The sequence below is a fragment of the Protopterus annectens genome, chromosome 8.part0 (assembly GCF_019279795.1).
Source record: "Protopterus annectens isolate FY-2018-M chromosome 8.part0, PAN1.0, whole genome shotgun sequence".
Classification (NCBI taxonomy): Eukaryota; Metazoa; Chordata; order Ceratodontiformes; family Protopteridae; genus Protopterus; species Protopterus annectens.
In genome coordinates, this window is record NC_056741.1 from 738,381,496 (window position 1) to 738,407,386 (window position 25,891).

Consider the following 25,891-nt stretch of genomic DNA (forward strand, 5'->3'; position numbering starts at 1 on the left):
CACTGAGCATATACAGAATTCCAACCCCTACCTAACTATGTTACGACACTTGAGACGGACGCATTAGCAGAGCGCTTATTCGCATTACTGGGAGGATTCCCTTCTCCTGCTGCACTTATAGGGTGCTGACATCATCAGTGTTTAGAAAGGGGAATGTGCATCCTGTAGTGTGTTCTCCTAGTTGGCAAAAGGGATACTTCTTTCATACAATCTTGAACACACACTAACCCTCCACACACTGAGCATGTACAGGATTCAAATCCTACCTAACTATGTTATGACACTTGAGACGGACGATTAGCAGAGCGCCTATTACTGGGAGGATTCCCTTCTCCTGCTGCACTTATAGGGTGCTGACATCATCAGTGTTTAGAAAAGGGAATATGCATCCTGTAGTGTGTTCTCCTAGTTGGCAAAAGGGACATTTCTTTCATACAGTCTTGAACGCACACTAATCCCCTCCACAAACACTGAGCATTTACAGGATTCAAACCCCTACCTACCTATGTTATGACTCTCGAGACAGATGCATTAGCAGACTGTGCTATTTGCATTACTGGGAGGTTTCCCTTCTCCTGCTGTACTTATAGGGTGCTGACATCATCAGTGTTTAGAAAGGGGAATGTGCATCCTGTAGTGTGTTCTCCTAGTTGGCAAAAGGGATATCTTTTTCATACAGTTGTGAACACACACTAACCCCTTCCACACACACTGAGCATTTATAGGATTCAAACCCCTACCTATGTTATGACACTCGAGACGGATGCATTAGCAGAGCATGCTATTCGCATTACTGGGAGGTTTTTCTTCTCCTGCTGTACTTATAGGGGTGCTGACATCATCAGTGTTTAGAAGGGAATGTGCATCCTGTAGTGTGTTCTCCTAGTTGGCAAAAGGGATATCTTTTCATACAGTTGTGAACACACACTAACCCCTTCCACACACACTGAGCATTTATAGGATTCAAACCCCTACCTAATGGCACTCGAGACGGATGCATTAGTAGAGCACGCTATTCGCATTACTGGGAGGCTTTTCTTCTCCTGCTGTACTTATAGGGTGCTGACATCATCTGTGTTTAGAAAGGGATGTGCATCCTGTAGTGTGTTCTCCCTAGTTGGCAAAAGGGATATTGCTTTGAACACACACTAACCCTCCACGCACACTGAGCATTTGCAGGATTCAAAACCCCTACCTACCTATGTTATGACACTTGGAAACGGATGCATTAGCAGAGCATTCGCATTAGTAGGAGGTTTCCCTTCTCCTGCTGTACTTATAGGGTGCTGACATCATCAGTGTTTAGAAAGGAATGTGCATCCTGTAGTGTGTTCTCCCAATTGTCAAAAGGACATTTCTCACACAAAATTGCACACACACTAACCCCATTCATCCAAACACACACACTTGCCATTTGCAGGATTCAAACCACTACCTAACTATGTTATGACACTCGAGTCGGACGCATTAGCAGAGCGCGCCATTCGCATTACTGGGAGGCTTCCCTTCTCCTGCTGTACTTATAGGGTGCTGACATCATCAGTGTTTAGAAAGGGATGTGCATCCTGTAGTGTGTTCTCCTAGTTGGCAAAAGGGATACTTCTTTCATACAATCTTGAACACACACTAACCCCCTCCACACACACTGAGCATATACAGAATTCCAACCCCTACCTAACTATGTTACGACACTTGAGACGGACGATTAGCGGAGCGCACTATTTGCATTATTGGAAGGATTCCCTTCTCCTGCTGCACTTATAGGGTGCTGACATCATCAGTGTTTAGAAGGGGAATGTGCATCCTGTAGTGTGTTCTCCTAGTTGGCAAAAGGGATACTTCTTTCATACCGTCTTGAACACACACTAACCACCTCCACACACACTGAGCATGTACAGGATTCAAATCCTACCTAACTATGTTATGACACTTGAGACGGACGATTAGCAGCGCGCTATTCGCATTACTGGGAGGATTCCCTTCTCCTGCTGCACTTATAGGGTGCTGACATCATCAGTGTTTAGAAAAGGGAATGTGCATCCTGTAGTGTGTTCTCCTAGTTGGCAAAAGGGACATTTCTTTCATACAGTCTTGACCACACACTAATCCCCTCCACAAACACTGAGCATTTACAGGATTCAAACCCCTACCTACCTATGTTATGACTCTCGAGACAGATGCATTAGCAGACCGTGCTATTTGCATTACTGGGAGGTTTCCCTTCTCCTGCTGTACTTATAGGGTGCTGACATCATCAGTGTTTAGAAAGGGGAATGTGCATCCTGTAGTGTGTTCTCCTAGTTGGCAAAAGGGATATCTTTTTCATACAGTTGTGAACACACACTAACCCCTTCCACACACACTGAGCATTTATAGGATTCAAACCCCTACCTATGTTATGACACTTGAGACGGATGCATTAGCAGAGCATGCTATTCGCATTACTGGGAGGTTTTTCTTCTCCTGCTGTACTTATAGGGTGCTGACATCATCAGTGTTTAGAAAGGGGAATGTGCATCCTGTAGTGTGTTCTCCTAGTTGCCAAAGGGATATCTTTTTCATACAGTTGTGAACACACAAACCCTTCCACACACACTGAGCATTTATAGGATTCAAACCCCTACCTATGTTATGACTTCGAGACGGATGCATTAGCAGAGCATGCTATTCGCATTACTGGGAGGTTTTCTTCTCCTGCTGTACTTATAGGGTGCTGACATCATCAGTGTTTAGAAAGGGAATGTGCATCCTGTAGTGTGTTCTCCTAGTTGGCAAAGGATATTGCTTTCATACAGTCTTGAACACACACTAACCCTCCACGCACACTGAGCATTTGCAGGATTCAAACCCCTACCTACCTATGTTATGACACTTGAAACGGATGCATTAGCAGAGCGCGCTATTCGCATTAGTAGGAGGTTTCCCTTCTCCTGCTACTTATAGGGTGCTGACATCATATGTGTTTAGAAAGAGGAATGTGCATCTTGTAGTGTGTTCTCCCATTTGCCAAAAGGGACTTTTCCCTCACACAAAATTGCACACACACACTAACCCTGTTCATCCAAACACACTCACTTGCCATTTGCAGGATTCAAACCACTACCTAATTATGTTATGACACTCGAGACGGACGCATTAGCGCCATTCGCATTACTGAGAGGCTTCCCTTCTCCTGCTGTACTTATAGGGTGCTGACATCATCAGTGTTTGAAAGGGATGTGCATCCTGTAGTGTGTTCTCCTAGTTGGCAAAGGGATACTTCTTTCATACAATCTTGAACACACACTAACCCCTCACACACACTGAGCATATACAGAATTCCAACCCCTACCTAACTATGTTACTTACACTTGAGACGGATGCATTAGCAGAGCGCGCTATTCGCATTATTGGGAGGATTCCTTCTCCTGCTGCACTTATAGGGTGCTGACATCATCAGTGTTTAGAAAGGGGAATGTGCATCCTGTAGTGTGTTCTCCTAGTTGGCAAAGAGGTTACTTCTTTCATACAGTCTTGAACACACACTAACACCCCTCCACACACACTGAGCATGTACAGGATTCAAACCCCTACCTAACTATGTTATGACACTTGAGACGGACGCATTAGCAGAGCGCGCTATTCGCATTACTGGGAGGATTCCCTTCTCCTGCTGCACTTATAGGGTGCTGACATCATCAGTGTTTAGAAAAGGGAATGTGCATCCTGTAGTGTGTTCTCCTAGTTGGCAAAAGGGACATTTCTTTCATACAGTCTTGAACGCACACTAATCCCCTCCACAAACACTGAGCATTTACAGGATTCAAACCCCTACCTACCTATGTTATGACTCTCGAGACAGATGCATTAGCAGACCGTGCTATTTGCATTACTGGGAGGTTCCTTCTCCTGCTGTACTTATAGGGTGCTGACATCATCAGTGTTTAGAAGGAATGTGCATCCTGTAGTGTGTTCTCCTAGTTGGCAAAAGGGATATCTTTCATACAGTTGTGAACACACACTAACCCTTCCACACACACTGAGCATTTATAGGATTCAAACCCCTACCTATGTTATGACACTGAGACGGATGCATTAGCAGAGCATGCTATTAGCATTACTGGGAGGTTTTCTTCTCCTGCTGTACTTATAGGGTGCTGACATCATCAGTGTTTAGAAAGGGAATGTGCATCCTGTAGTGTGTCTCCTAGTTGGCAAAGGGATATTGCTTTCATACAGTCTTGAACACACACTAACCCTCCACACACTGAGCATTTGTAGGATTCAAACCCCTACCTACCTATGTTATGACACTTGAGACGGATGCATTAGCAGCAGCTATTCGCATTAGTAGGAGGTTTCCCTTCTCCTGCTGTACTTATAGGGTACTGACATCATCAGTGTTTAGAAAGGGGAATGTGCATCCTGTAGTGTGTTTTCCCAGTTGCCAAAGGGACATTTCCTTTCACAGCCTTTCACACACACAAACCCCTCCACACACACTGAGCATTTGCAGGATTCAAACCCTACCTAACTATGTTATGACACTTGAGGGAGAATTAGCAGAGTGCTATCTGAATTACTGGGCATCGGTTCTGCACCTGTAGTATTTATAGGGTGCTGACATCTTTATTTCTACAGAGGTATGTACATGTAGTACTACCTGTCAGGTGGGGGATAGCATATATATGCATTTGCAGCCACCCACGTCAGGGTCAGATATATGCACATCACACTGGCAGGTTATGTTCTATACCATGCTTTGTGACCACAGGACCTGTAACACACAACACAACCAGAACACCACACCCACATCCAGGACACACACTTAGCTTCCTGGGAACATGCGGGATATGCAGGTGTTCACATACACCATTCCAGTTGTTAACATCAGGTACAGGCATATTCTGTGAGAACTACTCAGGCCTCTACCACTTACCCTACAGCCACTAATTTAGGGTCCATGTGCTGTAATGAACTACACACCACAGCCATGGGGGAATATAGTGCACCTGGTCCATCTGCACGTGGGTACTCACTATTCCACACCAGAGGTAGACCACCACTGTTGATATCTGACCATTTCCACCCTTCCCTGGACATCCATTTCCCATCTCCACCCCCAGGCAAGGTTGTCACTGCACACAAACTGTATTTAGCACAAGCAGACTCTACACTTGTGAAGACTGGGGTGGACGACTTCAGAGGACCCATGCAGGTGGACCTATACTGGCCACTCCAGCATAATCCTTGACACTGCATTCTATGAGCATGTACGGTTTGCATTGATCATGCTATCCCACATATACCCATGACTGCTCCAAGACACCTGTCAGCTGTACACCAGCCGAGTATGTCATGATACAACAGACAGAGTGAGCTAATACATTACAGAGCTGTAGCTTACAGAGGGAGGGACATCTGTGAACAGTTCTGGCATGGCATCATTCACACATAATCATTACAACACAGTGTTGAGGAGTGGAAGCATCCAGAGAATGCAGATAGGGCTCCCTCAGTCTGTTATTGACGGACACCTACTGTCAGAGATCCTCAGCAACCTCTCTCCCCAGCACACACCGACAACATGGCTATGGCTTAGCACATTCAATCTCTGGACCTCCACGGTGCCCTTGCTTGACAGAGGCACAGCTCACTAGCCTACATGTTGCCTCTGTGACTACTTTACAGTGGCACAGTAGCCTCACTGTCCTGGGATGCAGATGCCAAGCACACTCTGGCTGAGCTGTCACCCTAGGGCAACAAGCCTAGTATTGACCTCTACACCAATATGTTCAATTGTCGGATGCACAATATTTGTTGTGCTGTTCTACTGTTTGTAGGTCTTTGTGCCCATAGCATTCCCTGTTCCTATGACCAACTTATGTATCTGTGGAAGATGTTTTGCATATGGCGATCCACTATACCACTTATGTCTCTGTAGTCAATTACTGTGTGCACTGGGCAGATTGCTGTGTTGTGGTTGGTTCCTGGACTAACATGATACAAATACTAGATATGTGTGGCCAACTGCTAAATGGAAGATATGGCTATGTGTGTGAGCATGCCCCAGTTCAGCCTTTCCATGGCATGTTGTCTGACATATACCTCATTTATCAAAGTGTGTGAGCATGCCCAGTGTGAGCTTCCATATATTTGCACTCTGGAAGTCCACCACATATTTGGGTGTGTGTGAACTTCAACAATATCTCACGCTTATGGTTGTGTGTTGGGTGTCATGTTGTGTACTAACTGGCCAACTGCTTCGTGTCTGCCACAACAGGGATTATACTGTGCCTGCAGGTGGGATACTTTGCAGACAGTTCTCAACATAATGACCTAACACTGTAGTACCGTATAGTGTACTGGTTCAGTAATTTCACTGTGGTGGACAGTATCCTGGGCTTTAGTCCTATGACTGCTTGACATCTTCATAGTGAGCACAACTGTGACTGTGTAGGGGCCAGTTGTGCACTTTTTATATGACCATGTTGCATTATGTTCAGATATGGACTACCTACACCAGGCTCGGATCAACATTGCTAGTGTATTCCACAGCATGGGTGGACATTGGCAAACACTAGCTGATGTTCCTAGGCCATTTCTGATGCTAGTCACAGGGTGTGTTTGTCCTTCACACAGGTACATTGTAACTGGAGTTTGCCATGACATATGTCATGGTTAGTATACTGTGCCTCCGCCTACCTCCTGACATAACAGTGATACCCAGGGTTAGCCTACCATCTCCCATCCACTCATCAGATTCCTCTTGAGGGGTGTGATATGTGACTCTCTGGCTGACCTGTACCAGGAGTTTACTGAAGAATGGGGGTGCCTTCTGTGTTATGGATCATTCTTTGCAGCTTCTGTCCCATTATGTCAAGTGCTGGGGTTCAGATCTCTCATGTGCATAGCTCACTGCCATTCAGATTGTACAAGGTGCAGCATGTTCATTGATTCCAGGTTGGACATGACTTCATGCCTCAGGCTGCAGCTTGCCTGTGGCTGGAGGCGGTGTGTGGGGGCTGCAGTTTGTTTACTCAGGCAACACATGGCATCTGTTCATACTCTTGCTACTCCTTTGGTGGGGTACTGTTGTGGACTTTACAGTTGATGGAGGTGTCTGTGCAGTATATCCCTAGCCAGAGCTATTGTAGTCAATTGTGATGCTGATGGGAGGATGACTGCAGAGCCATGATGAGTTCCCATATCTACATCTCATGCCAACCCTTCATGTTTTTGGGTGGGTATATAGTATATGTTTCTATGTAACACTACAGCCACATGTTTGTCCAGTGCAGGATATCTACTGTTCTTTTGTACCCAGGTCTCATTATTACATGTTGGAGTGCACGTCCTTGGGTTTTTTTTCATACAGTTGTGAACACACACTAACCCCATTCATCCAAACACACACACTTGCCATTTGCAGGATTCAAACCACTACCTAACTATGTTATGACACTCGAGTCGGACGCATTAGCAGAGCGCGCCATTCGCATTACTGGGAGGCTTCCCTTCTCCTGCTGTACTTATAGGGTGCTGACATCATCAGTGTTTAGAAAGGGGATGTGCATCCTGTAGTGTGTTCTCCTAGTTGGCAAAAGGGATACTTCTTTCATACAGTCTTGAACACACACTAACCCCCTCCACACACACTGAGCATGTACAGGATTCAAATCCCTACCTAACTATGTTATGACACTTGAGACGGATGCATTAGCAGAGCGCGCTATTCGCATTACTGGGAGGATTCCCTTCTCCTGCTGCACTTAAAGGGTGCTGACATCATCAGTGTTTAGAAAAGGGAATGTGCATCCTGTAGTGTGTTCTCCTAGTTGGCAAAAGGGATATCTTTTTCATACAGTTGTGAACACACACTAACCCCTTCCACACACACTGAGCATTTATAGGATTCAAACCCCTACCTATGTTATGACACTCGAGACGGATGCATTAGCAGAGCATGCTATTCGCATTACTGGGAGGTTTTTCTTCTCCTGCTGTACTTACAGGGTGCTGACATCATCAGTGTTTAGAAAGGGGAATGTGCATCCTGTAGTGTGTTCTCCCAATTGTCAAAAGGGACATTTCCCTCACACAAAATTGCACACACACTAACCCCATTCATCCAAACACACACACTTGCCATTTGCAGGATTCAAACCACTACCTAACTATGTTATGACACTCGAGTCGGACGCATTAGCAGAGCGCGCCATTCGCATTACTGGGAGGCTTCCCTTCTCCTGCTGTACTTATAGGGTGCTGACATCATCAGTGTTTAGAAAGGGGATGTGCATCCTGTAGTGTGTTCTCCTAGTTGGCAAAAGGGATACTTCTTTCATACAATCTTGAACACACACTAACCCCCTCCACACACACTGAGCATATACAGAATTCCAACCCCTACCTAACTATGTTACGACACTTGAGACGGACGCATTAGCAGAGCGCGCTATTCGCATTACTGGGAGGATTCCCTTCTCCTGCTGCACTTATAGGGTGCTGACATCATCAGTGTTTAGAAAGGGGAATGTGCATCCTGTAGTGTGTTCTCCTAGTTGGCAAAAGGGATACTTCTTTCATACAGTCTTGAACACACACTAACCCCCTCCACACACACTGAGCATGTACAGGATTCAAATCCCTACCTAACTATGTTATGACACTTGAGACGGACGCATTAGCAGAGCATGCTATTCGCATTACTGGGAGGATTCCCTTCTCCTGCTGCACTTATAGGGTGCTGACATCATCAGTGTTTAGAAAAGGGAATGTGCATCCTGTAGTGTGTTCTCCTAGTTGGCAAAAGGGACATTTCTTTCATACAGTCTTGACCACACACTAATCCCCTCCACAAACACTGAGCATTTACAGGATTCAAACCCCTACCTACCTATGTTATGACTCTCGAGACAGATGCATTAGCAGACCGTGCTATTTGCATTACTGGGAGGTTTCTCTTCTCCTGCTGTACTTATAGGGTGCTGACATCATCAGTGTTTAGAAAGGGGAATGTGCATCCTGTAGTGTGTTCTCCTAGTTGGCAAAAGGGATATCTTTTTCATACAGTTGTGAACACACACTAACCCCTTCCACACACACTGAGCATTTATAGGATTCAAACCCCTACCTATGTTATGACACTCGAGACGGATGCATTAGCAGAGCATGCTATTCGCATTACTGGGAGGTTTTTCTTCTCCTGCTGTACTTATAGGGTGCTGACATCATCAGTGTTTAGAAAGGGGAATGTGCATCCTGTAGTGTGTTCTCCTAGTTGGCAAAAGGGATATCTTTTTCATACAGTTGTGAACACACACTAACCCCTTCCACACACACTGAGCATTTATAGGATTCAAACCCCTACCTATGTTATGACACTCGAGACGGATGCATTAGCAGAGCATGCTATTCGCATTACTGGGAGGTTTTTCTTCTCCTGCTGTACTTATAGGGTGCTGACATCATCAGTGTTTAGAAAGGGGAATGTGCATCCTGTAGTGTGTTCTCCTAGATGGCAAAAGGGATATTGCTTTCATACAGTCTTGAACACACACTAACCCCCTCCACGCACACTGAGCATTTGCAGGATTCAAACCCCTACCTACCTATGTTATGATACTTGAAACGGATGCATTAGCAGAGCGCGCTATTCGCATTAGTAGGAGGTTTCCCTTCTCCTGCTGTACTTATAGGGTGCTGACATCATCAGTGTTTAGAAAGGGGAATGTGCATCCTGTAGTGTGTTCTCCCAATTGTCAAAAGGGACATTTCCCTCACACAAAATTGCACACACACTAACCCCATTCATCCAAACACACACACTTGCCATTTGCAGGATTCAAACCACTACCTAACTATGTTATGACACTCGAGTCGGACGCATTAGCAGAGCGCGCCATTCGCATTACTGGGAGGCTTCCCTTCTCCTGCTGTACTTATAGGGTGCTGACATCATCAGTGTTTAGAAAGGGGATGTGCATCCTGTAGTGTGTTCTCCTAGTTGGCAAAAGGGATACTTCTTTCATACAATCTTGAACACACACTAACCCCCTCCACACACACTGAGCATATACAGAATTCCAACCCCTACCTAACTATGTTACGACACTTGAGACGGACGCATTAGCAGAGCGCGCTATTCGCATTACTGGGAGGATTCCCTTCTCCTGCTGCACTTATAGGGTGCTGACATCATCAGTGTTTAGAAAGGGGAATGTGCATCCTGTAGTGTGTTCTCCTAGTTGGCAAAAGGGATACTTCTTTCATACAGTCTTGAACACACACTAACCCCCTCCACACACACTGAGCATGTACAGGATTCAAATCCCTACCTAACTATGTTATGACACTTGAGACGGACGCATTAGCAGAGCGCGCTATTCGCATTACTGGGAGGATTCCCTTCTCCTGCTGCACTTATAGGGTGCTGACATCATCAGTGTTTAGAAAAGGGAATGTGCATCCTGTAGTGTGTTCTCCTAGTTGGCAAAAGGGACATTTCTTTCATACAGTCTTGACCACACACTAATCCCCTCCACAAACACTGAGCATTTACAGAATTCAAACCCCTACCTACCTATGTTATGACTCTTGAGACAGATGCATTAGCAGACCGTGCTATTTGCATTACTGGGAGGTTTCCCTTCTCCTGCTGTACTTATAGGGTGCTGACATCATCAGTGTTTAGAAAGGGGAATGTGCATCCTGTAGTGTGTTCTCCTAGTTGGCAAAAGGGATATCTTTTTCATACAGTTGTGAACACACACTAACCCCTTCCACACACACTGAGCATTTATAGGATTCAAACCCCTACCTATGTTATGACACTCGAGACGGATGCATTAGCAGAGCATGCTATTCGCATTACTGGGAGGTTTTTCTTCTCCTGCTGTACTTATAGGGTGCTGACATCATCAGTGTTTAGAAAGGGGAATGTGCATCCTGTAGTGTGTTCTCCTAGTTGGCAAAAGGGATATTGCTTTCATACAGTCTTGAACACACACTAACCCCCTCCACGCACACTGAGCATTTGCAGGATTCAAACCCCTTCCTACCTATGTTATGACACTTGAGACGGATGCATTAGCAGAGCGCGCTATTCGCATTAGTAGGAGGTTTCCCTTCTCCTGCTGTACTTATAGGGTGCTGACATCATCAGTGTTTAGAAAGGGGAATGTGCATCCTGTAGTGTGTTTTCCCAGTTGCCAAAAGGGGGATTTCCCTCTCACAGCCTTTCACACACACAAACCGAGCATTTGCAGGATTCAAACCCCTACCTAACTATATTATGACACTTGAGGGAGACGTATTAGCAGAGTGCACTATCTGAATTACTGGGCATCTGTTCTGCACCTGCAGTATTTATAGGGTGCTGACATCTTTATTTCTACAGAGGTATGTACATGTAGTACTACCTGTCAGGTGGGGGATAGCATATAGATGCATTTGCAGCCACCTACGTCAGGGTCAGATATGCACATCACACTGGCAGGTTATGTTCTATACCATGCTTTGTGACCACAGGACCTGTAACACACAACACAACCAGTCCAGAACACCACACCCACATCCAGGACACACACTTAGCTTCCCTGGGAACAGTGCCGGGATATGCAGGTGTTCACATACACCATTCCAGTTGTTAACATCAGGTACAGGCATATTCTGTGTGAGAACTACTCAGGCCTCTACCACTTTACCCTACAGCCACTACAATTTGTGGGTCCATGTGCTATGGCAGAACTACACACCACAGCCACATGGGGGAATACATATTGCACCTGTCCATCTGCAACGTGGGTACTCACTATTCCACACCAGAGGTAGACCACCATTGTTGATATCTGACCATATCCACCTTTCCCTGGACATCCATATCCCATCTCCACCCCCAGGCAAGGTTGTCACTGCACACAAACTGTATTTAGCACAAGCAGACTCTACACTTGTGAAGACTGGGGTGGACGACTTCAGAGGACCCATGCAGGTGGACTATACTGGCCACTCAGCATAATCCTTGACAATTGCATTCTATGAGCATGTGTACGGTTTGCATTGATCATGCTATCCCACATATACCCATGACTGCTCCACAATAAGACACCTGTCAGCTGTACACCAGCCGTATATGCGCCGTACAACAGACAGAGTGAGCTAATACATTACAGAGCTGTAGCCCACAGAGGGAGGACATCTGTGAACAGTTCTGGCATGGCACTTCATTCACACATAATCATTACAACACAGTGTTGAGAGTGGAAGCATCCAGAGAATGCAGATAGGGCTCCCCTCAGTCTGTTATTGACGGACACCTACTGTCAGAGATCCTCAGCAACCCTCTCCCAGCACACACCGACAACATGGCTATGGCTTAGCACATTCAATCTCTGGGACCTCCACGGTGCCCCTGCTTGACAGAGGCACAGCTCACTAGCCTCACATGTTGCCTTCTGTGACCTACTTTACAGTGGCACAGTAGCCTACTGTCCTGGGGATGCAGATGCCAAGCACACTCTGGCTGAGCTGTCATTCCCTAGGGCAACAAGCCTAGTATTGACCTCTACACCAATATGTTCAATTGTCGGATGCACAATATTTGTTGTGCTGTTCTACTGTTTGCAGGTCTTTATTGCCATAGCATTCCCTGTTCCTATGACCAACTTGTGTATCTGTGGAAGATGTTTGCATATGACGGCGATCCACTATACCACTTATGTCTCTGTAGTCAATTACTGTGTGCACTGGGCAGATTGCTGTGTTGTGGTTGGTTCCTGGACTAACACGTACAAATACCAGATATGTGTGGCCAACTGCTAAATGGAGATATGGCCTATGTGTGTGAGCATGCCCAGTTCAGCCTTTCCATGGCATGTTGTCTGACATATGCCTCATTTATCAAAGTGTGTGAGCATGCCCAGTGTGAGCTTTCCATATGTTGCACTCTGAAGTCCACCACATATTTGGGTGTGTGTGAACTTCAACAATATCTCACGTTTATGGTTGTGTGTTGGGTGTCATGTTGTGTACTAACTGGCCAACTGCTTCGTGTCTGCCACAACAGGGATTATACTGTGCCTGCAGGGATTGCATGGGATACTTTGCAGACAGTTCTCAACATACTTTCATAATGACCTAACACTGTAGTACCGTATAGTGTACTGGTTCAGTACTTTCACTGTGGTGGACAGTATCCTGGGCTTTAGTCCTATGACTGCTTGACATCTTCATAGTGAGCACAACTGACTGTGTAGGGGCCAGTTGTGCACATATGACCATGTTGCATTATGTTCAGATATGGACTACCTACACCAGGCTCGTCCAACATTGCTAGTGTATTCCACAACATGGGTGGACATTGGCAAACACTAGCGATGTTCCCTAGGCCATTTCTGATGCTAGTCACAGGGTGTGTTTGTCCTTCGACACACATTGTAACTGGAGTTTGCCATGACATATGTCATGGTTAGTATACTGTGCCTCCGTCTACCTCTGACATAACAGTGATACCCAGGGTTAGCCTACCATCTCCCATCCACTCATCAGGATTCCTCTTGAGGGGTGTCGATATGTGACTCTCTGGCTGACCTGTACCAGGAGTTTACTGAAGAATGGGGTGCCTTCTGTGTTATGGATCATTCTGTACAGCTTGTCCTATGTATGTCAGTGCTGGGGTTCAGGTCTCTCATGTGCATAGCTCACTGCCATTCAGATTGTACAAGGTGCAGCATGTTCATTGATTCCAGGTTGGACATGGCTTCATACATCAGGCACAGCTTGCCTGTAGCTGGGCAGTATGGTGGTGTGTGGGGCTGCAGTTTGTTTACTCAGGCAACACATGGCATCTGTTCATGCTCTTTGCTACTCCTGGTGGGGTACTGTTGTGGACTTTACAGTTGATGGAGGTGTCTGCTGCAGTATATCCCACAGGGGCTATTGTAGTCAATTGTGATGCTGATGGAGGATGACTGCAGAGCCACAGTGAGTTCCCCTTATCTACATCTGCCAACCTTCATGTTTGGGTGGGTATATAGTATATGTTTCTGCGAACACTACAGCCACATGTTTGTCCAGTGCAGGATATCTATCACTTTTTGTACCCAGGTCTCACATTACATGTTAGGTACGTCATGGGTTAACACCTGTGTAGTAATTTGTGGGCACTTACTGTATATCCACGGTGGTTGTCTATACACAGTTCTGCAATTAGCTTGCTGACATGGCTATGGCTCCAGTTGTCTGTTTGTAGGTGGCCCTTTTGTGGGTTGCTTGTGTCAGCTGGGGGTCGGATATGGTGGACTGTTTGTACTCCTCTGCATACATGTTCAGTCACAGTCCTTCCATGTTGGCCTATACCTATGGGACATATATACAGAACGGGGGGGGGCAAGACCAGACCTTGTGGGATGCCACTCATATCTGCTTTGTAGTCTGACATGGATGCGGCATGTCTGACCATATCAGTTCTGTCCTTGGTCTGGTTTGCAACCCCTCTACTGACATAGGGGTATATATTTAAGCTGGTGAACATATCCATACTGAACTCGTACGGTATTGTCTAGAAGCATGTGCACGGTCCAGCTACACTGTGTGGACCACATTGCCCTCATCAATGACCTTAATGACTGCTTCAAATGGGTCAAACATGTTTAGGGGCAGGATCTGCAGTTACGACAGCCACACTGTGTAGGGTCCAGTATCAGTAGGTCCACAATAGCCTTCTGTCTGCTGTACATACTGATCCTTTCCATAGCTGTGCAGAACAAGCTTGTCAGGATCCTGGGGTGGTAGTTTGCAGTATCCATTCAGGCAACACCTTTGTTGTGATGGACCACTGTTGTTGTACACTGCTCTTTGGGTACATATCCTGTGGTAAGGCTGACATTGGGCAGAAGTGTGATTTGGCATTCCATTATTCTTGGAGTCCATGTTGGCCTCAGCCCAGGGCACCATCACATACCTTTGCTGCTGTGTGTTCTGCTTTGCAGATGATGGCTGTTACCTCAGCATCTGCAATGTCAGGGGACCATCAATCTGCTGGGATAGGTATTTTGCACTCTGGGGGGGGGGTGTTTGCACTGCACCTGACAGGTTGTATGTTAGCAATATGTGTGTGTGTTTGGTATGTTGTTTGTAATATCTGTGTGATTCGGAGCATATCTGTGGATGCCCAACATGGCTCCTACCATCAGTTGGGTAAGCCTTGTGATTATCCTTAGTGTCCTGTACATTTTGTATCTTCATAGGTTCATGGGTTCATACTAGGCTATACACCCTAGGCCATTAGTAAGCCTAGCCAGAGTGTGTGTGTCTTTCGCCACCCCTTGCTATGTTCTATTATGGCCATTTATGTATTTCTTCACTGTGCCTCTGTCTGGTCGTGACACAGTGAGGACCCCCAGTATACATGTACGATCATCCATCCACTTGGCAATATTCCTGTTGAGGGGTGTCAGTGAGGGGCTCTGCCTAACATGGATTGGGATCCTGTTTCTGGGTGTGGGGAGCCTCTGGGTTATGTATCTGTCCCTCTAGCACATCTTATTTCATTATGTGTTGAGGCTGACATCTGTCACTCTCACAGCTCCGATGGCTTTGATTTCCTGTGGTGGAGCATGTCCATTACTCCTGTGCTGGACATGGCCTTGTACAACAGACATACAATGCCTCTGTGTAGGCAGTCTGTGACTGCATTCAGCTGGGGTGTCTACAGCCAGGCAGCATATGACATATATTTCACACCCTTTATCCTGTTGGTGGGGTAACTATGAGGTCTTCCGAACCGCTGCAGGTGTCACGTACGGTACATCCCATATGAGTCATTGTACTAGATTATGGGTCTGATAAGGGAACAGTACAGCGGCACAGTGACCTCTGTTGATGTAGATGTGAATCCTTTCATGATACGGTGTCCAATATCGACAATCTTCCTAGCCACATGTCACATGACAGATTACTGTCGACCTGTGTCCCTAGGTCCCTGATTACTCCTTGCATACATAATGGTTTGCCACCTATGTGGTAATTTGTGTGTACCTTGTCTGGTATTTGGTGGGGCATTCATACTGTCCAGTGTCTTCAGGATGTCTGGGTGGAGTTCTTGTGTGTGAGAGTGTGGTCTGTCGCATGCTACAGACTGTACAGCAGTTTGGACTACACTTAGGTGCACATGGGTGGTCTCCGCTGCTTTGTGCATTGTCAGTTACCTGGCCATATGGGTGTCTGTGCTGCATATGGATACTCCCCCTCCTTTGATGTTTTGGTGCAGGTGTTGGGGCCATAACACATGATATGTGGTATAACCTAGTAGTGCTAGTGTGCTATCACTAGGCTTGCAGCAGGCTTCTGTCACTGCACAAACATCGATGTTCTCCATAATGGGAAGTGCCTCAGGGGCATGCATATTGCAGTTTACACATCTGGCATTGGTCAACATTACCCTTATGTTTCCTACCACTTATGTTTTCTAGGGTGGTGGGTAGTCTTTTTGGCCTTGCCTACATACGGCTCTATGGAGGCGGCAAAGGCCTTATCCAGTATCCAGGCGCACAGGGGTAACAGGTGCAAGCCATCCCTAGAACAGCAGCATGGCTTGTCATGCTTGACATCTCAAGCAGACAGACATTAGACCCTCTTGGACTGACAGCTGTAACTGTGCCAGCTGTTAAACATGAGCATTCTGTGTTTGTACTGTGGCATCATTCTTGGTGAGGGTTGGATGCTGCACACAGCCAGTGTCATACCGGCCTGGGGTACATACTCAGAGGGATCATCAATGTATGTTTTCATGTTGACCAGGGAGGTACATCTCAGGTCATTCACACCAGCATGGACATTGAGTGCATCATATTTCTGCTTGTTTTGGGGTGACCTGCGTACTTGTGTTATGTGGCATTTTGGGGCAGCCTACAGGCAGCTTACTCTACCCTTTCCCTTGTTCAGTCTGGTGAGTGGGACAGCAGTGTGTCTGCCTATACAGACACCTATTACAACTGAATCAGGCATGTTGTTTCTCCTTCTGGCCTGTGACTGTTTGGCACACCAGCTTTGCGTACTATTCGTTGCATGTGCTATGTTTGAAGGTTGTGGTTGCTTGTGATCTGCTTTGGAGGCTTCTGTTGGTGTGGTGTGTTTGTAATTAAGGCCTCCAGGAATATTTGTCTGTGTTTATGTGTTTGGTTTACAGTTGTGGTAGGTCTATGTGGGACTGGGTTTGTGGTGTATGTGGTTACCTTCTCCACCTGACTAGTTTTGACAGTACTGAGTTGGTGGAGCTCAACCTCTGGTTTGGATACATGGTTGCATCTATCACATATATTTGTATTTATTGGGGGTGTTGTGGTTGTCTGTGTACTTGGGACTGGTGTCACATTGCCTCTGGATTCACAGATTCTACTTGTTGTGGCTGGACTTAGTGGATTGTATGTGTGGACATATGTTATTGCCATACTACTGGTCAGTGATTACTTTCCTTTTTATGTTTGCTCTATCATGTGGTATCTTCCTCATTCTCTTGCATGGTTTGGTAATGGCTGGAGTCCAGCATGCCAGATGCCTGCGTATATGGCATTGTGTGTTGTTGTTATTTGTGATTGCATACTCCAAGCATTCCTGGCTGTGTTCATGGAATGCCTGTATAACATGTTCTGTGGTGTGTCCCATATTCTGCACTTGCACAGGGCCTTTCGTGGATTCAACATCAGTTTGGAGGGCTGCAACCTATGCTTTATACATGTTTTTCGCTGTGGTATTCTGGCCAGGGACTGGGGTCAGGATGTGTATATCCAGTGTGATTACTCTATGGTCTGGTCTTACCGGTGAGTGGTACACTTCTCATCTTGCCATCCAGTACACATGTTGCTGATTATCACATCCAGTATGCTTACCCCTCTTGTGGGAGTGGTACATTGTTCCTGGGCATTTTGGTTTATGGATTCTGGGAACTTTTCTCCTACTGTGTTGGTGCTAGTATAATGCTCCCGGTGTATGTCTGGGTATTTTCAGTCAAGCAATATAATGTGGTTTGGGGGGCTTGATATATTCATGTATTCCAACATAGGCCAGGTGCAGTTCCTGGTATTAAGACAGTAGTCTGCAGCAGGCTATATACTGGGAGGTGGTTTAGCCATTGATATTTGACCATGGCTAATCCATGCTGCTTCTTGTTGTGGTACCAACATGGGGGTGTGGTTATCCTTGACATTTCTTGCTAGTCACCCTCCTTTTGTAGCTTATTCCATGTTTTGCGGCTGTACAGCACAGTATGAGGTGTGACCTGGTAGTGTTAGGGTGCTGATGTGAGCCTTGACCCAGTTCTCTATTACAGGACTGGTATCTACATTCTCCATACTGTGTGCGTTCACACTGCACACATCTTGCTGTTTAGACTTCTGGCATTGGGTAGCATTACATCTAGATTCCTATCCCTTGTGGAACCTATGAAGGTGGGTTTGTGTTTTGAGACTTACCTATTCAGGGCATGCTGTGGGTACTGACAGCCTTTGCCAGTATCCATGGGGCATGGCATGATAGGTACATGCCACCCCTAGCAGGTGGTGCATCACGTCATGCTCCGCATGTCTTCCCAGCCTGGGACACATTGGCTCCCCTTTGACTAACTGCATTACTTCAGCCAGTTATTGCACTTGATCATCTCATCGTCATTTTGTGGCTTCATGCTTGGTGAGGGTGGATGTTAGTCAGGGTGCTCAGGTGTGCATATAGTACATGGTGTTACATTACTTAACACATGGCATTCATGCCTCAGGTGGTGCTGCAGGGCTGCCTCTGTCGGATGCGCATATTACACTTCCCTGTACATGTTTGTGAGCAGGTCATGTCATTTTAGGCATCCATGTTATTATTTGAGTGAGTCAGAGGGGGTATCATTCCCAGGGTTCCTACTGAGCCAGTGTATGTGCTATGCGTTGCCTCTTTGCCAAGGCCAGGGCATACTGGGCACGCCTCCTTCTGCCTACTGGGGCAGGCTCAGGTTGTTCCTCCTCCAAGTTACGCTCTGCCTGTGATGGTCTTGGCAATGGTGGGGGGCTGTTTGGCCCAGCCCTATGCTGGTCCTGCTGCAGCTGTTTTCGCAAGATCATATTATGTAGCATAGCACATACCATGACAATTTGGGTACATGTAGTTGGTGTGTACTGCAAGGCTCCACCAGATGTGTCCAGACACCGGAACCGTGACTTGAGCAGCCCAAACACACGCTCTATTACATTACGTGTTTGTGCGTGTGCCTCATTATGGCGTTCCTGTTCAGGTGTGTGTGCATTTCTGATGGGTGTCATCAGCCACGGCTCCAGTGCATAACCTGCATCCCCCACTGGGTGTCCGTGTGGGATGTCCCCATTGGCAAATGTCTGGTACAGCTGCGTCAAATGCCAGATGTGGGAATCGTGGTAACTCCCAGGGCAGCCAGCACACACATTCATTATTACGCCCTGGGCATCACACATGATCTGGCAGTTGATGGAGGGGAAGCCTTTGCGGTTAATGTAGGCCCTACCCTGCTCACCGGCTGGTGCTTTGATGCGTATGTGCGTGCAGTCTATTGCACCCACTACCTCAGGGTATTCCGCTATTTGCTGGAAGAGACGCATATTGCTGGCCAATACCTCACGGGCATTGGGGAAATATACATGATCACCGACATGTGCTGACATGGCATCCAGGAACTGGTGCAGTACCCTGGAGGATGATGCCTGTGATATCCCCATCATATCGCCAGTTGGTCTCTGGAAGGTACCTGTTGCTAGTATTCTTAGGCCAACACATACCTTGGTTTCCACTGGGATGGGTTCCCCTCTGTTGGTTCTGTGTGTGAGGCATGGCCTGCACAGCTCAACAATTTGCTGCAGGAGCTCTCTGTCCACTCTATAGTGCTCTACTATCTCCAGCTCATGTAACCCGTGGTAGGTGACCCTGGGCCTGTACACTCTTCTCCGTCTCCTCACTGTGGGTTGTCTGGCACCATCTGCATTGTCACCACCCTCAGCAAGTCACCTATGTCTCATTATGACAGCTATGGCAGCCCCTAACATTTCTGCTCTGAGTGAAGCTTTTTCAGTTTTCACTTCTATTAGCTTACTCCTGTCTTGCAGTGTCTCTTAAGAGAAACATCCTGCACTACTGTTTGCAGAGTTTTAAGTGCTGGGCTGGGCTACTATTCTGCCTGTGTAATTGCCTGCTTCTAATTGTTTTCACCTGCTAGCTTCAGCAGTTATCCCTGCTAGCTTCCTATTAATTCTGTTGCTTCCTTTTTCCTTTCTGTTTCCTCAGGGGGGAGCAACGTGCATACCATCAGAAACACACTCACAGTGGCTTACACGCGTGCACACGTGCTTACACAGTTCAGAATCTACTTATTCGGGTTAAAACACGCGTACACCCGTGCAAACACTGTTACACGTCTGCCAACAGCCTCCAACATACTCAGCCTGCCCTACATGCGCGCACACCAGCGCAAACAGTGTTAAACATCTCCCAACACGCTCCCACATGCTCAGTCTGCCTTACACGCGCGCACACTGCCCTAATCACGCTTCATGGCGCGCACACGTGCGCATGCACGCCCAGCAAGAAACTTTGGTGTAAGTAACAGTGTACACCTTCCATTTCTTGACTTTCCCTGACTTATCTAGTGGCACACCTCTTTCCATGATCTGTGTCTGTCATCTGTCATGTTACACTGACCTCCAATGAACTGCATTTCTTTCTACCATTCCCCCTTGTGATGTCACCTATCTCCTACTCTATTCCTCCCCCTTATGTATCTCTTACACTACTCAGACTGTGCTCATGTGCTATGTGACTGTGAGATTCAGTATCCTAACCCTCATTTACATGAGATTGCCTACTAATGCTTAGTTACATGTCTTAGACTCAGCTTCCCCCCTTAGCAACCACTACACGGTGGCCATGTTGTTTTTGGTCTGCTGGTCCCTGCATTGTCATTCCATGTATTGCATGAAACCCACATTTGTGGGTTTATAACCTTCTGTTTTATGTTTTTATACAGCGCAGCCCGTTTGCCGAAAAAAAAAATTATATTTTTAATATTTTTGCATCGGGTTACCTTGCCAATGGCCACATATTTGGCCATTGGCATGCTGCCTGAGACATATGCACCCTTTTTTTGTAGCTGACATGGCTCCGTTGTGGAATTTGCAGAAACGTACTCAGTTGTCAACTGAGTACATTTCTGCAGCTAAAACGTCTCTTACACGGACTGGTTTCTGCTTCGTGGATCGCTAATATACCTCATTTGCATACATTTCGGCTGCAAGTGAGGTATTTAGCATGTCCACGCCCAGTCCGTGTAAGAGACGTTTTAGCTGGTCTCTTACACGGAGTTTAGGGCTGTTCCTGCATCGCAAGGCTTGCATGGAGTGTTGCACGTCTCTTACACTCCGTGCAAGCCTTCGTGAATCCTGCCCACTGTCTTTCTCACCCTCCAAATAGTTTCAGGAATAAGCATTTGTTCCCTCATAAACTGCACTATATACAGAAATTACAAAAAGTTCACATTTATCTACAGGAAAATCTAGATAATGCACCAAATGTCACTCCTTTGCCCAAAAGCAACTGTGTGTTTGAATGTATATGTGTAACAATGTGTGAGACACAGCTTTTCTGAGGATCATTGCAGTGTTCACTACTAATTTCATAGTCTTAACTAATTTTCAAACAGATCCATTCTGTTCATTAACTTCCTCCCGTAAATTCCAAACAAAAACACTTTGCCCATACACATACTGATGCCATTAAACTCACTAACAAAAACAACAGTAAACCACTGAAAACCAGCAATGATAACAGTAAGTACAACCATAAAATGAAAGTAATGCAATCTTCAGTTAAAAAAATATATCTATGTACGTGTGTGTGTGTGTGTGTGTGTGTGTGTGTGTGTGTGTGTGTGTGTGTGTGTGTGCGCGCGCGCGCGTGTGTGTGTGTGTCATGAGTTGCAGGTCAATTAGTTTATCTGATGAGCAAATGATAGTTGAGCCATCAGCATATTGGATTAATTTGGATTTCTTAGTGGATAAATGAAGATTGTTTATAAAGATGTTGAACAGAAGAGGCCATCCCCTGTGATGTTTGTAGGAAGGAAGAAAAAGAGACGTGTCACTTAACTGACTGTTGTCTGCCTGTGAGATAACTTTTAAATCGTGCAAGAGAGGGTGATGTGAGATTAAGAGTGGAAAGTTCATATAATAGTTTAGTGTGTGGGACTATATCAAATGCCTTAGAGAGGTCTAGAAAAGTGCAGAGATAAGTTGACTAGAGTCTCTAGCATAAGTTATGGTATCCATGAAGGATAAGAGTGCAGTTGATGTGCTGTTATGTGGTCTGAAGCCATGCTGTGGTGGGGACAGTAGTGTGTTATGGACAAGGTAATTAATAAGTTGTATATGGATACATTTTATAAGTATTTTGGACAAAGGTGAAAGGATGGCAATGGGGTGGTAGTTAGACAGATCAAAGGAGTTAACTCCTTTGTATTGTGGGATAGCGTATGACATTTTCTAGATGCATGAGACATATGATTCTCAGACTGATCTGTTAAGAGTGCTTACTGGGTATGCTATGGCCTCAGCAGCAAGCTTGGGATATTCTGCATTGAGGTTATCTGCAGAGGTTGAAATGGTTTTGAGTTTTAATATAAGTTTCTTTATGAGGTTGGTGGAGACTAGGTGGAGTACAAAGGTTAAAGCAGTAGCAGTGAGGCATGGAGTGTAGTCAGTATTTATTATGCTTGCTATAAAAATATTTGGAACAGGGGACTGATTAAAAGTAGGTAGAGCATGGGTATTGCTTGATATGAGGCTGGAGATGTCAATGAAGTGACAGAGTGTGGCAGTTTCACTAGGGGATTTATCAGGGTAAGGGCTAAGATTTGTTTTGTGCCTGGTTTGAGAAGTGAGTTGATCGATGACCAGAATTTTTTTGGGGTTATGAGAGGTGTTAGTTTGCTGGTTGATATAGAATTTATTTTATCAGTGATAATAAGATTTTTGACTTTATTTCAGAGTTGTTTTTAACATAGTAATTTGTCAGGGGTTTTGGATTTTGCCATTCATTCCGTGCTTTGTTTATTAGTGACATTGTTTGGTGGCACATGATAACCATGGGGCATGATTGGTTTTGATTCTTTTAGTCCAAGTGGGAGCTAAGCTATTTATAATCATTAGGAATTTGGAATTAACGTGATTTATAGCTTCATCAAGAGGAAGGGTTTTAGGGTAGACCAATTAGTGGATTTTAATATGTTTAGAAAGGTCTGTATACTGGGCGGCCATGGAGGTGCAGCGGTTAGTGTTGTCACCTCACAGCAAAAGGTTCTCTGGTTCGATTCTCAGCTGGGGTGCCTTCTGTGCGGAGTCTGCATGTCCTCCCTGTGGTCGTGTGGGTTTCCTCCAGGTGCTCCGGTTTCCTCCCACATCCCAAAGACATGCTGTAGGTGGATTGGAAACTCTAAATTGGCCCTAGGTGTGAGTGTGTGCGTGTGTGTGTGTGCCTTCTGTGGAAGTTTGGGCACTGGGCTGCTAACTCGACACCATAAAACTCCACTGCCAATCATGAGCAGACAGGTGATCCGCTGTGGCAACCCCTAACCAGGAAAAAGCCAAAAGAAGAAAGGTCTGTATACTGAATTTTGTCAGGTTACAGATTGTCTTGTATAAATGTGTACTAGGAGTATGTTTTGTTATTCTAATGGTATAGGATGACAGGTGATCACTAAGAGTGTTAGGGAAGGTACTTGCTTGTGTATACTTACTTGGATCGGATACTAGAATCCAGTCTAAGGTTTATTGTGTGCTGTTTTTATCGTACCTTGTAGGGGATGCTACTAGATGGTAGAAGTTGTAATGATTTAAGGAGGCAGGTTTTGTATGATGGTTTCATAACAGATATTTGTAGAAATCTAAGATAGGATGTTTTTAAGTGTAGGGATGTTTTGAGCTGGGAGGATATGAATGACTACTATACACGGGTTCTTTGAATCATTTATTTTTAGGACAGTTATGAGTAATTCAGCTTTGTTGAATTTGTGGATGTGGCCAGAGTAATTAGTAACAGTGAAGAGACTGTAAAATAAGGCAATTCCACCTGCTTTTACGTGTAATCTGTTTAATCTGGTTAGATTATATCCCAGGGGGAGTATTTCAACATCTTTTATGTTCGGTTTAAGCCAGGTTTCTGTGGCAGCTATAGATCAGGTGTATGTAATACAACCCAAGCATGGAAGTCTGTGATTTTGCTGCAAATGCTGTGAAAATTGAGGGTAATGAATTTCAAATTTTTGCTATGTTATGGGTTTGTAGGATTAGGAGGAGGTAAGGGGTAGAAGTTGGGCTTGGCTTGGAGTGAACATTACCAGAGAGGGAAATAAATGAAATTTTGGTGGACAATCGTTTGAGTATAAAAGGGGATTTAATAATATAGTAATGGGGAATTAGTGACTTTGGAAATATATTGTGAAAATGGTTTTGGTTGTGGATTATAGTGTGAAGAAGAAGACAGATGTAGTACAAAGATGGACAGTCTTATGTGGGAGGGGGCAGTGATGTTTAGACATAGACTTTTTAGTGGAAGGAGCTTGAGAAGTATAAGTCTAGAAGTAGTGGGGGTGGATGGACTTTGGGATAGGGTAGGGGGGCAGGAAGAACCCAGTCATACATGCACAAGTGCCAAGAAAAACAAACAATCAGTTAGGAAAAACTAAATTTTGGTTTAATAGTAACTACTATAACACTGAATAACTGCATGTGATAATTATAGGTACGGATTAGGTAGAATGCAGTAAGGACACCACAATAAGAAAAAGAGGTTATTAGGATTGATAAGGGAAGAGACAAAAGAGTACAACAGCTAATAAGGTGGGCTAATGAAAAATAAAATAAAATAATTAAATAGAAAATCATATAGCAGGGTAGAAATGCTATGGTGAAGATAATAGGAGGAAGTGAACAGAAAAATGGAAAGCAGTAAGGGGTAGTGAGTGCATCCCGGTAATGTGCTGGACAGCAGCTTAGAGGTATTAAAAAGTAATATGGATTATACAGCAATTGCAAGACATACAGCAGTAAGTCGCAGGCAGGAGTGAAATGCAGGGGTCCAAGTAAATAGGTGAAGCCTGTTTGCTTTTGGTAAAGGTCTGTTGCAGCAATTGTTGCAGGGTTATGGAAACAAATCCTTACCTTTTTGCTCAGGACTTGTAAAGCAAACCAAAAACCACAGCCACAATGGTTTACTTCAGGTGCAAATATTTAGCCCTATCTAGTGTATCCAGGAGTATGGCTGGTCAGCATACTGAGGGAGGATAAAACATAATATGCACCTAAATACATATCAGGCTATCTAACATAGTGGATAGTAGGAATGAAGATGGGTAATAACTCATTGTTAGAAAGGATCTGTGACCACACTATTGAGCCTTATACCACAATGCTATTATGCACAGATGCTCCCAGACAATATAGCCCTCAGAACAACAAATTATGACTATGTACTTACTGTCATAACAGAACACTCTACTATAGCTTCTTGCATGGTGCACTGTGGCATAAAGATCATTATAACATCTTGAGCGACACATAGCTCTTTCCATATCAAGATATTATTAGATTAATGTAAATACTTAGGAACAGTGCTTCATTTACACATAAAAGAGATAATGAATGTTAATCATTTAATGGCTGACAGAGGGATATCATTTTTTCATTGTTCACGAGTTATTTGTGCCACTTGTAGCTTTTTTCTGTATACTGTTCTGTTGGTATGTAAATAAACAGCCCTATCCTTCATCAGCCAAGTTGTAAGAATGCTGTTCATCCACCAGAACTGCCACCAGTGCTTCCGCTTCCTCATGTTAGGATGGCATCTCATGTGT